This window comes from Cebus imitator, unplaced genomic scaffold (assembly GCF_001604975.1).
Source record: "Cebus imitator isolate Cc_AM_T3 unplaced genomic scaffold, Cebus_imitator-1.0 Scaffold79, whole genome shotgun sequence".
NCBI classification, from domain to species: Eukaryota; Metazoa; Chordata; class Mammalia; order Primates; family Cebidae; genus Cebus; species Cebus imitator.
In genome coordinates, this window is record NW_016107394.1 from 5,268,164 (window position 1) to 5,280,290 (window position 12,127).

The 12,127-nt window shown below is 51.3% G+C and overlaps 1 protein-coding gene across 6 annotated transcripts in view; it reads right to left on the reverse strand.

Annotated features, from left to right (window-relative positions):
• GDPD5 (glycerophosphodiester phosphodiesterase domain containing 5) overlaps positions 1-12,127 on the reverse strand; it is a 90,741-nt gene that overhangs the window by 43,906 nt on the left and 34,708 nt on the right. For 5 of the 6 annotated variants that reach the window (XR_001826590.2, XM_017533015.2, XM_017533011.2 and 2 more), the window contains exon 2: positions 10,969-11,052. The gene's annotated coding sequence lies outside the window, so the exon portion shown is untranslated. Of the gene's footprint in view, positions 1-9,456; positions 9,593-10,968; positions 11,053-12,127 lie in introns of those variants that run through there. The other variant, XM_017533012.2, reaches the window with a different exon arrangement.

Consider the following 12,127-nt stretch of genomic DNA (forward strand, 5'->3'; position numbering starts at 1 on the left):
AGGAAGACAATGTGAGCAGGACACACAAAGGCCCCCAGGGCCCTAAGAGGACCAGAGAGGGGAACAACCAGGCATTGTTCCTGGTACTCTCCATGCATAAACTAGAACAGCAGCCCTAGGAAGGAAGTATTAGCATTTTAGAAACAGAGATATAATTCACATGCCATACAATTTACCCTTTCAAAGTATACAATTCAGTATTTAATATACAGTCTTCAATTTCTGGTATATTCACAGGTTGTACAATCATCACCACTATCTAATCCCAAAAGAGTCTCATCATCCTAACAACACCCCCGCCCTCATTCGCATGCACTGTCACTCCCCATTTACCCTGGTCTTACCCCTCTGGCCCTGGCAACCACTCATCTACTTTCTGTCTCTATGGACTTGCCTATTCTAGAGACTTCGTATCAATGGAATCATACAATATGTGGCCAGTTGTGTCTTGTTTCTTTTATGCATCGTTTTCAAGGCTCATCCACGTTGTAGCTGGAATCAGCATTTCATTCCTTTTTATGTCTAACATTCGGTTGTACGGATCTAACACATTTTGTTTATCTACTGATCAGCTGATGGACATATGGGTTGTTATCGCTTTTGGGTTGTTATACATCATGCTTCTGTGAATGAGTTTTTTTGTGTGAACGTATGTTTTCATTTCTTTTGGGTACACACTTTGGGATCAAATTGCTGGGACACAGCACTTTGGGAGGCCAAGGCGGGTGGATCACTTGAGGTCAGGAGTTCGAGACCAGCCTGGCCAACATGGTGAAAACCCATCTCTACTAAAAATACAAAAAATAGCTGGGCTTGGTAGTGTGCACCTGTAATCCCAGCTACTTGGAGGGCTGAGTCAGGAAAATCGCTTGAACCTGGGAGGCAGAGGTTGTGAAGATCGCACCACTGTGCTCCAGCCAAGGCGACAGAGTAAGACTGCATCTCAAAAAAAAAAAAAAAAAAAAAGAAATGCTGTGTCATACGGTAACTTTTTTTTTTTTTTGAGATAAGATCTTGCTCTGTTGTCCAAGCTTTGTGTGCAGTAGTGCAATCGTAGCTCACCGTAACCTCAGACTCCCAGGCTCAAGCGATCCTCCTGAGTTGCAGGGACTACAGCTGTGTGCCACCACACCTAGATCATATGGTAATTTTCATGTTTAACCTTTTGAGGAACTGCCAAACTGTTTTCCAACGTGACTGCACTATGTTATATCCCCAGAGTATCATCATCATCATTCCCATTTTACAGATGATAACCCTGAAGCATAGAAAGGTTGAGCCACTTACCAAAGGTCACCCAGAAGAGCCAGGATTCACACCCAGGCAGGCTGGCTCCAGGGGCCCTGCTCTAACCCACGGGCCTGCCAAATCCGATCTGCTGCCTATTTTTGCACAGCCTGAAAGCTAAGAATAGACTTTATGTTTTTAAATGGTGGTGAAAAGAGTCAAAACAAAAATATCTTGTGACACATGAAAACTATTTGAAAGTCAAATTTCAGTGTCCATAAATAAAGTTTCATTGGACACAGCCAGGCTCATTCATTTATGTATTGTCTACGGCTGTTTTAACTGTTGTAACTGCAGTCTTGAGTAGTTGCCACGGAGACCATATGGCTTGCAAAGCCTAAAATACTGACTGTCTGGCCCTTTAGAGGGAAAGTTTGCAGACTCCTGCAGTCACCATGCTCTAATGGCTCATGAGCCTTATGATAAGTGCAGTGTATGATGGAGGGAGGAAAGGGAGCCTGTGGGCACTGACCACGGTGCAGGTGCCAAGTATGCTTCCCGGGGTCAGCACTGAGCCGAGGCCTGTAAGATGAACTCCTAAGATGCTGCCACTCCCCAAAGGCCCAGCGGCTGCACTGCACCATAGGAGCTTGCTGAGCTTCAGGCTCACTCACTACTTCCACCACTAGGCCTCACTCAGGGCCTCTGCCTTTCCCTCCAATACCACTACCCAATGCTGACCTCACCTCAGTGCAGAGATTACAGCCTCCAGTCTGAGGGGAAGATGCATTAGGGGCTTGCTCGGAATACTGAATGACCCGAAGTCTCTTGAGTGCTGGGAACTGTCTGGTGCAGCCTCCGTCCGGGGGAGCCCTGGGGAGGCATGTGGACCAAGGTATAGCTGCTGGGGCTTCCCTGAGCCAGGGCCTGGGGGAGAGGCTGGGGTATGGACACAGCTTGGCTCCCATGGGGCTGGGGAGGCCATGGGTGGGGGCTGGTGTGGGGTGCTCTCAGCTTTACTATACTCCAGAAGATGTGGGGAGCATTGTGTGCCCACATAGGCACTTCCACATTCACAGCCTTCCCGCATGGGTGGGAGGCCAGGGTCCATAGCCAGGGGAGCCAGATCTCACCCTGTGCACTCCCCAGACTGGAGTCTCTACTGTCATGTCAGCCCCCACATCTGCCCTTGCCTCCCCAGGAACGGAGGAGCTAGGTGCAATGTGGAAAGAAGCCCAGGTTTGTGCTGCCTCGCCTGGCACTGATGTGCTCTGTGGCTGGGGCCCCTCAGGCTCTTCCCTGAGCCTTGGTTTCTGAATCTGTAAAATCGGGTAACAGCTTCTGCCTTGACTTCTCTATAGGATGCACAATTGGGGGCAGGGAAGGGGAAAGGTGCCAGGAGGTACTGCAATGCTGAGGTATAGCAGGTGGACATCCTGCACGTGGGAGCCTGCCCCAGGTTGCCCTTCCTTCGCACTCTTTTCCTGAGACTCCCCTGCCACTGGGACTCATTCCCGCATGTCATCTGTCTGCTCCTCCCCTGTCCCCACGATTGTGTATTAACCCACCCAGGAATGGAAATTCCACCTCAAACCTGGGAAAGAGGGAACTAGAAGTTTGTGCATCATGCCTCGGCCCAGGACTTCGCTGATTCTGGCTCTCAGAGTCTCCTCTTCCCCTAGGTGCATTTCCTCCTGTTTATAACTGTAGGGGATTCTCTGGGAGGCAAACCTCTTCTCTTTCTTCTGTGTGCTCTCCTGGCCAGGGCCATCTTGTCCACTCCCATAGCTTCAGTTACCAGATGCTGCCAAGGCCAGGCTCTGCCTCTGATCGAGGTAGCCCGCAGCTCCTGGACGTCTCCAGGGGAGTCACCCAGGCCCTGCAGACCCAGTTCAGCCACACTGCCCTCCTATCACCCCCAACCTGCTTCTAATATCCCTCAAGTCCCCTTTCTCACCATCCCCTCAGCCACTTCCCGTTCCAGGCCTCATCTCCTCTGGCTGGGGGACTCCTCCAGACTCCTTGCTGTCAGCCCTATCCCTCCAATCCAAGCTCTTACCTGCAGCTGGACTGAAATTCTTAACAGGCAATGGCCAGGATCTGACCCTACTGCTCTTCCAGCCTGGTCTCCCTTCGCCTGGAGAACACCTCCTGATCCTTCAAGTCTCAGAGGTTCCCTCCTCCACAGAGCCCCAGTTTGGTTAGAGGTCTCCTCAGCCTCCCATATCCCTGGCATGTCCCTCCCTCTTACCTGGGCACACTGTGAGAGCACTGTGGACACGCCTGCCTCCCCCCACCAGGATGGCCTGCGTTAACCCCATGTCCCCAGGGAGCAGCACAGGGCAGCAGAGGAGGAAGCACAAGGGACTTCCTGGACCATACTCCAGAGAAGTGTCCAGAAGTTCTGCTAACAGAGGTGTGCTACTCACACCACACTTGGCAGCTGGGACAAGCTCGGAGACGGGACTCTCCCCGCCATCCCCCACCCGTCCATCACATCTCCTCCCCTTCCTGCCAGGGCTAATGGCATTACACAGGTCCAATCGATTTCTCCAAGCCACCTCCCAGGACTGCTGATACCAGCCAAGTTCCCAAGAAATTCCCTGCCAAGAGCCACTGCTGGCTCTGGGACAAGAAAACACTCTCACCTCTGAGCCTGATGTCCAAGGCCCCTCCCCAACCCAAAGTCCTGTTTTCTGTCGGGATTCCTGACCCCTCCCCTGAACTTGCACAGCCTCCTGCTTGCACAGGGAAAAGCCTTGCAAGAGTCCATGCCTGAGATGGCGTAAATGCCCACTATGAAGTGGAGGCAGGATGCTGGGGATGGGCGTGCATCTCTGGGGTCCTGTGTCAGCCTCACATCCCAGGACGTACCTGCCCGCTTCCCTACCCTTTCTCCCTCCCATAACTGCCAGGCCCACACTGTGTACCCCCCCCCCACCCACCACTGCACTGCACTGCTCCCAGCCCCTTTTGTGATCATGGAGTCCCTGGATTCTAGCCTGGTCACCCTCAACTGACTTGCTATGTGACCCTGGACCTCTCCCTGAGCATTACTTTACCCATCTGGGGAATGAGGACTAGATGGGGTAACACATGGAAGTGCCCAGATCTGCAATAAAAAGGAGTAAAACACTGAGGCATACGACGACAAGAATCTTGAAGATGTCATGGTAAGTTCACAAAAGGCCATATATTATATGATTCCATGTATAAGAAATGACCAGAAAAGGCAAATATTGAGACAGAAAGTAGCTCAGTGAATGCCAGGGGCTGCGAGGACTGGTGGGGGGAAAGGGAGAGTGACTGCTAAAAGGTGTGGAGTTTCTTTTTAGGCTGATGAAAATGACCCTGGCTGGGCGTGATGGCTCATGTCTGTAATCCCAGCACTTTGGGAAAGCTGAGGCTGGTGAATCACTTGAGGTCAGGAGTTCGAGAGCAGCCTGGCCAACATGGTGAAACCCCATCTCTACTAAAAATACAAAAATTAGCCAGGGGGTAATGGCCTGCACCTGTAATCCCAGCTACTTGGCAGGCTGAGGCAGGAGAATTGCTTGAACCCAGGAGGTAGAGGTTGTGGTGAGCTGAGATGGTGCCACTGCATTCCAGCCTGGGTGACAGAGTGAGACCCTGTCCCCGCAGCCCCCCCAAAAGAAAGAAAATGTCCTGGAATTAGATAATGGTGATGGTTGCCCAACCTTGAAAATATACTGAAAACCACTGAATTGCACACTCTAAATAGGTGAATTGTATGGTATGTGAACTTTATCCCAATAAAACTGTTTTTCTGTTTAAGTGCCCCGGTCTGGAAGTCACATGAACATCTGCACTAGTTGTGAGGTGCTGTGAGGCCAGTGGCAGCTGCACCAGAGGAGACAACAGCCTGGAAACCTTAGCTGTACCTGGGCCCCTCCACTCCTACCCAGGCATGGTTCTACAGACCCCTCAGATTCTGGAAACGACTCTAGTTCCTTCCAAGGAACTCTTCTGCCAAATTAACCTGAATTGTTTCTGTTATTTGCAATCCCAAGCCTTGATTGGTACCAGGATATTCACTGTGTTGCCAGCTTTTAACAGGTTTTAAGCACTCAGTAAATGTGTTCAAGAACTGGCTGAGGTCAGGTGCCATGGCTCATGCCTGTAATCCCAGCACTTTGAGGAGGCCGAGGCAGGAAGTTCACTTGAGGCCAGGAGCTCAAGACCAGCCTGGGTAACATGGTAAGACCTCCATCTCTAAAATAATTAATAGTAATAATAAAAAGAACTGGCTGAGCTAACATAGGTACAGTGTAAATACTACTAGCCACAGTGGTTACTGTTTGTTGTGCCAGCACTTGCTGCTGGGTGATGCGGGCACTCCAGTTCGTTGCTGGCTACCATGCCAAGTATACATAGGCATCACCTCCCCTTGACAACCTTCCTGAGCAGTGGCCAGAGGTCTTAACAGATTGCAAACATGGGCCTGAGTGAATTGGGTAAACCAACCGCAGTGCATCACACACAATGAGGAATATTACTTGGCAGTAAAAAGAAGTCAGCTACCCAGCCACAAAAAGCAACAGAAAGACCTTGAAAGCATATTGCTAAGTGAAAGAAGCCAATCTGGAAAGCTGCATACTGTATAATACCAACTAAGTGACATTCTAGAACAGGCAAAACTATGGAGGCAGTAAAGAGATCAGTGGCTGTCAGGGACTCAGGGGGAAGGGACAAATAAGTGGAGCTTGAGGAATTTTGAGGGCAGTGAAGCTCTTCTGTATGACACAGTAATAATGGACACGTGTCAAACCCCATGGAGCGAACTGCAGCATGAACTGTGGACTTCAGTCAATCATAATTAACCAACATTAGTTCATCAGTTGTAATAAACGTACCATATTAACATAAGACGTAAAGAATACGCCAGACTGTGGGGAGGGGAAAGGGGGAGGAAGGTATATGGAAACTCTCTGTACTTTCCAATCAACTTTACTGTAAACCTAAAACTGCTTTTGAAAAAGTGTATTAAATACACACACACACACACACACACACACACACACACACACACACACCCCAACAGGTTAGGTAATTCGCCCAAGGTCAAACAGCTAAGCATGGAGGAGGGAGGATTTGAACCCAGAGTTGCTAACTCAAAAGTCCAGGCTCTCCACGGCTGCAGCCCCACAGGGCAGGCCTATTCAGGTTTCTATCACCTTCCATGTCAACGCCAGCTGCAGCATCCGTATAACTGCAAATTGTACCTCAAAGGGCCAAGCTCAATATTTTGGTTGGTATCAGGAAAGCATAGGCACAGAATGAGTCTAGGAACATTAGGGAGGAAAGGACCCCCCCCCTCCCCCACCAAACAGTGCCAGGGCTGGTGGGGATGGGAGGCCGGCCTTTGGTAGCATGCTAGGGCCCTGGGGAAGGGGGCAAGCACGCAGATGGAGAGATAACCCCCTTCTCCTTGGCCATGGCTGCCCTTGCTGGGCCTCAACCCCAGCCCAGCCCTCGGATGATGGTCTGAGGCTGAGCTCAAACACCAGAGATCTGAGTGACTGCCCCAAGCCTCTGGCCTCAGTTTCCCCATCTGTATCATGGGAGGGTTTGAACGCCCTCAGCTGATCTCCAAGGGCCTTTCTACCACTCAATTTCTAAAACCCTTTAGCTACTCGCTCTCTCCTCACCCCTAGTAGCAAAGTAGAGAGGGGACTGCTCAAGGAAAAGGGAACGCCAATCCCTGATCCCTCCCTGGTCTGACTGCGGAAAAGCCCCCTCCACTCCCACGGCTAATCACTGGGCATCCTGACGGTCACCCTCCTGGGACGCAGTTCAAAACTTGGATGAAAGTGGCAGGAAGGCCTATAACAAGGTTAGGTGCCTGGTCAACCTGAGCGCCAGGCCTGAGCTCTGGCCTTGCCCAGGTGTCCACCATTTTTGACAGGGGTCAAGGTGTAGGTGCATTGTAGCCTGGATGACTCACAAACAGTGATGACCCCAAACTTCCCTTACGGTAAAACCCCAGGCATGAAAGGTGCAGGGCCGTGGTAACTTGTTTCCATAGCGCTCTGGGATCACGGCCTTGGAGAAGGACCAGGTCTTTCTGTGGTCCTTCCTCACTGCTTCATCCATCCCTGCTCCCGACCCAGGTGTGCCTGTGAAACCACCTTAGGCCTGGAGCCCCTCCACCTATCCTCAGTGCCTTGCAAACTCCTGCTCATATCAGCTCAGGTAGCCCCTCCTCTAGGAAGCCCTTCCTGACTTGTCACAGTCCCTTACGGATCCCACAACTCTGTGTTTCCTGACTATAGTGTAGGGGCTTCCGGGAAAGGGTGGGATCCACACAGAATTCAGAAATGAGGAAAGATTTGCAGCACAAAGGGGAGAAGGAAGGGTATTTTAGGTAAGGAGACAGCACAACGGAAGCCTGGGTGCCAGGGAGGGCAGTGACTGGGTCTTCTCCCAGGGTAGAGGCACCCCACACAGCTCACCCACTGGACAGTTTCCCAAAACAAAACAACCAAACCCAAACCTACAAAAGGAATCTCTGGCCCCAGGGTGAGGGCTGGAGATGGGAGAGACAGAAAAGATTCTGAAAAAAGCCCGGCCAGTGAAATGTGGAACCCACCCATCCCCGGCCCTGCTACTGCTCTCCAGCCCCAGCCTCCTGCAGGTTGCTTTTCCAGGGTGCTCACAATTCAGTCTATTTTCCATTGCATAGTCTCATTCGATAGCTTGAATGGAGAGATCATGGCTGCCACCATCTCACGGTGCAGCCTTGGGGAAGTCCACCTCTCTGTACCTCAGAGAAAGCACTAGATTCTAACGGAATCTGCAGAGGAGGTAACCAAACCTAGGGGCAGGAAGGAAGTCTAAGTTACAGAGGCAGCTGCCAGTGAGGAGAGGCTCGGCGAGGTGCCTGGAAGGAGGCAGGTGAGAGGCCTTAAGGGGAAGACCAGGTGGGGCCTGTGGCACACAGGCCCTATAGGCCTGCTCATTCTCGGGAAACGTTACTCCGTGGCCAAGGCTGGGGCTCAGCCGGAGCCTCAAAGAATCAATCATGGCATAATTAGGGTCAGTATTAATCTCTTTCCACGATGGTACCAGGGCATGCTGTTTACCCAACACTTCCGTCCCAAGAGACCTCTGATTGCCATTCCTCTTGGGAGGAGGCTGGCAGTGCCCAGGAACGAAGGTAGATTAGTTCTTCTCCAGCTCAGGAGCCTGCCTGGGGGCCTTCAGCTCTCTTGGCACACAAAGGATTTCTCTTTCCCAGGTCAGGGCTATGAGCTTGAGCTGAGTAGTCACCAAAAGTGACCTGGCCATGTCCAGAGCGCAGAGCTTAGCATCTCATAGCTCAAAATCTCAGGCTGTAAATGCCCCAAATTGGAGCTCTAGAATCACTTCACCCAAGACTCACAGTGTCATGGAATCCTCATTGAACAATTCAACTAACATCTTCAAACTACCCCTGGATTTCAGACTGCTAAGTCACAAAACATCAGCACCAAAGTCCTGGAGGCATTCCATCCAGCCACCCCTTCCATTCAGAAATCCCCTGTGCCGCTCTTACTCCTGGTTCTCCAACCTCTCCAGACCGGCCAATGGCTTCCCTAGGCTTGCATACTCCTAGTGACAGGCCCCTCTCTCCCTGGAGGGCTGAGTGATTCTCACCAAGCCATCAGGACTGCAGGAAAGCCATCCTAAGAAGAGATCCCACCCCATCCCCTTCTCCCCGACTGACACTGACAGGTTATCTGGGAACAGGCAGAGCCAGCGAAGGGCCCCAGGACTACTACTCGACGGTAGTGGAGACTTCCAGCATCCCCCACCCTCAGTTTGACTTGTGCAAGTCCCTTCCAGGAGCCCAGGGATTCAACACCAGGGGCAACGCGGGCTTTTTCTGATGGCCCTTCCTCAGTCCCAGGGATGGAGGAGTGGGAGAATGGAGCACACCGAGTAAATGAAGGAGGGAGGAGGAGGAGGAGGAATGTGAGTATGGGATAGGCTTGTACAGAGCAATCTTGTCTCTGTCCTCCCCTGCCCCTCCTTGCACCACTGTGCTCCAAGGACACCACCTACCCAGCTTTCCCACCTCCAGGCCTTTCGCTCAGGTTGGGCCCTCCGCCAGGAAAGCCCTCCCCAAATCCCAATCCAAATCCCATGCATCTTAACAAACAGACCCTGTGCAAAGCTTGGGCTAATTCCCCCCAACAAAAGCCCACTGCCTCCTCCCTTTGTGCTCACATCATCTGGCAGCGCTCCTGAGAATGATCACAGGCCTCAGTGTGCTGTAATTATCTGCTTCCGTGGCTGCCTCTCCTGCCAGACTGAGAGCTTCTCCAGGTTCAGAATTCTGATCCACTTGGCCAAGCTTTTCTGAAGACCTATAGTGTCTGCACCCCATACCTGGTGATGGGGACACAAGATAAGCCAGACCCTGTCCTTGCTAGAAGAGTCACTGTATAGGGGACCTATGTCCCCTGCATTGGGCTGGGCACCAAGGAGGTACCTATTTAGTTGTCAGTCAAAAAGCTGGCTAAATGCAAGAAAGAAGGAAAGAAAGAACCAGTCAGAGCCTCTTACACCACAGAAATGCAGAGCCACTTCTGAGCCGGGTCTGAATTCTGTCTCTGAATAATAATTAGCCTTTTCCCAATTTACAGAAAAAAATTAAGTTACTAAAAAAAAAAACCACTCAAGTAGGTACTTTTCTCTCACAAATTTTTCTTAAACCTCTGATATCCACTTGCACATTTCTGTACCAGATCTAGTGTAAGATGACCTCAGATCTAGCACAGGATACCAATTTCATCATTGTCACGAACATTGCCACTCTTCACAGTCTTCTGCAAAGAGCAGCAATCTCTGCTTCCAGGCACATCTAAGAACCTGGAGCCTAAACTTTTCCTCCCTTCCTTCAAATGTCCAGGTTTCCCCTTGGTGACCTATGAAAACTGACCTTGCTCAAATGCTGAGGAAGAAAGTCCCACGTGTTGGCTGGCCTTCCTCCAAAGTTCATGCCAATTCCATGATACTAAAGCCTCCAAATCCACTATTTATCATTCATTCCTTTGAAGGAAGCATCACTTTCTCTAGGATTCTCTTTTAAAATACAAATCTTCTCTGGAGTTGGGAGACCATTCAACCCTCAGATTGGAGGTCAAGGAAACTTAGTTTAATGCTGGGCTCTTGAGAGGCAGTAAATCATAGGGGTTGTGAAGAGGTCAGCCTGCCTGGGTTTTTATTTATTTAAAAATTTTTTGTTTAGAGACACAGTCTTACCCTGTCACCCAGGCTGGAGTGTAGTGGCACAATCATAGCTCACTGCAGCTTAAACTCCTGGGCTCAAGTGATCTTCCTGCCTCAGCCTCCCAAGTAGCTGAGACTACAGGTGTATGCCACAGTGCCTGGCTACCTGACTGGGTTTGAAACCGAGCTGTACCATGTATTTAATGGGGCAAGTTTCTAAATGCCTGTATGCCTCAGCTTCCTTACCTATAAAGTGGAATAACCATGGCATCAGCCTCAGGGGCTCTCAGATAAGTATCTGGAACGCTGTACTAAGCAAGAGACAACTCTATTCAGAGCTTCAGTTGCTTCCTGTCCATAAAATGGGATGATAATCCCATTTATGCCTTTTTCATAAACTGTAGAGTGCTGCCCCCATGGGAGAGGTGGACAATGTGTAAGAACCCGGTGATCTGCCCTCTGCAGCCTGCCTCTAATTCCTTTCTCCTTCCCTCCTTTTCTCTTTACCTGGAAGAAGCTACCAGTGGCTGTGAGCTGGGCTCCAGGGGGTGTCCTGTCCACGGAGGTGGTGATATCACTTCACAGGGAGGGCTGAGGGGACAAGGAGATAAACCCAGTGAGCTCATTCATCAGTCCACCCTGCCTTCTACCCTCCCACTTAACCCTTAGTGAGTTCCCATCCTCTTCCCTCCCTGTGCTGGGTGTGGGACCCACAGGACAGGTGACACCAAGTCCCTGCCAAGGGGAAGCCACAAAGCTGGTGGGTGGGCTGGCAGGACATACATGATCTAATCTCCAGCCACAAAACCCGGCACATGCAATCCACCACCACGCATGCTGCCCACAAACCAGCCCCAGGCCCAGACAACCTGTTCCCTGAACCACTCCTTCACTCTCCAGGACGCACAGACCCAGGATCCAAAGCCCAGCCACCCTGGGGGCAAAGGCCCTTTCACACCGCCCAGGGACCTGCTTCTCTGAAGTAGCTGCCAAACCAGCTGTTCTTCTAAAGCAGCTGCTAAGGGAAGGCTGGTAGCCCGGAGGTGGGATCTGGGGCACCACAATTACGTGCCTGAGCTCTGACTCATGCACTACCTCCCCCATCGCCAGCTCCTGCAGCCAGCAGGGCAACCCCCCCCCCAACCCCCTTTCCCCGCCCAGGAACTGGGAGAAGAGATGGTACAGACAGGCCACGGGGAGTAAAGGGGCCAGGAGAGGTGAGGAGGAGACTGCAGGTCAGCATTGCCGGCTTCAGAGGAGCTAACACCTTGTCTACTAGGGGACACCAAGGCTGCAGGGATGGAAGCCTACCTACATCACACAGAGGCAGGGCTAGGGCTGGGACCTGAGCCTCCTGGTGCCAATAGAACAACTCTCCCCAACCCAACTGGATTCTAGAGTCACTCACCGGCAAGAAACACACAGCCAAACACACACCTCTGTGTGTGAACCAGGGGTGGACAGAGCTGGACTCAGAGACCTCTTAGAAATGACAGCCACTGAGAGACCAGCACTTGGGACACTCCGAGGCCTACCCCTCTGTACCTCCAGTCCCCAGGTTTCTCACAGTACCCCAAATGTACAGGACTTTACAGTTTATAAAACATACTTATTTCCTCTACCTCCTACAATGATCCTAAGGCCTAAGTGGCAGAGAAAATATAAA